At 48.6% G+C, this 940-nt stretch overlaps 1 protein-coding gene across 6 annotated transcripts in view; it reads left to right on the top strand.

Moving 5' to 3' along the window:
- The window catches only part of MANBAL (mannosidase beta like), a 46,925-nt gene that overhangs the window by 936 nt on the left and 45,049 nt on the right, over positions 1-940 (top strand). The window lies entirely within an intron of this gene.

Below are 940 nucleotides of genomic sequence, written 5' to 3'. Positions count from 1 at the left end.
GAACCCGTGTCCTCTGCATCGGCAGGCGGATTCTCAACCACTGCGCCACCAGGGAAGCCCGGGAATTTGTTTTAATGGGACGGGTCTGGGTATACAGCCCATGGCTGTAAGGCAGTAATTCCTGACACTGATTTCTGTTCCCCAGTCTGTTTCCTTTGAATTCTCAGGACAGAATTTTTAAATCACTTGATTAGAAGCCAAGGATCCCCTACCAACATCCCTGGACTCTGTCTCTTTCAATCTAAGAGAAGACTTAGTTTCTATTTGCTAAGTCTGGACAGCTATACATGTCTCAGGGGTTATTTATTTTGAAATAGTGACTTTTTTTTCCAATAAACTTTTTATTTGAGAACTATTTTATTTATTTATTATTAATTTATTTTATTTATTTTTATTTTGCGGGGGGCTGTGTTGAGTCTTCGTTGCTACGTGCAGGCTTTCTCTAGTTGCGGCGAGTGGGGGCTACTCTTCTTTGTGGTGCGCGGGCTTCTCATTGCAGTGGCTTCTCTTGTGCAGCACGGGCTCTAGGTGCGCGGGCTTCAGTAGTTGTGGCACAGGGGCTCTAGAGTGCAGGCTCAGTAGTTGTGGCTTGCGGGCTCTAGAGCGCAGGCTCAGTAGTGGCGCACGGGCAGGCGGATTCTTTTTTTAGAATCATCTTCTTTTTTTAAAAAAAATTTATTTATTTTTGGCTGCGTTGGGTCTTCGTTGCTGCACGCGGACTTTCTCTAGTTGCGGTGAGCGGGCTTCTCATTGCGGTGGCTTCTTGTTGTGGAGCACGGGCTCTAGGTGCGCAGGCTTCAGTAGTTGTGGCACACGGGCTCTAGAGCGCAGGCTCAGTAGTTGTGGCGCACGGGCTTAGTTGCTCCATGGCATGTGGGATCCTCCCGGACCAGGGCTCGAACCCGTGTCCCCCGCATTGGCAGACGGATTCTTAACCTCT

This window comes from Physeter macrocephalus, chromosome 14 (genome assembly GCF_002837175.3).
Source record: "Physeter macrocephalus isolate SW-GA chromosome 14, ASM283717v5, whole genome shotgun sequence".
In the NCBI taxonomy this organism is placed as follows: domain Eukaryota; kingdom Metazoa; phylum Chordata; class Mammalia; order Artiodactyla; family Physeteridae; genus Physeter; species Physeter macrocephalus.
The sequence above is the reverse complement of the archived record's forward strand: the minus strand, read 5'-3'. Positions and strand labels throughout refer to the sequence as shown.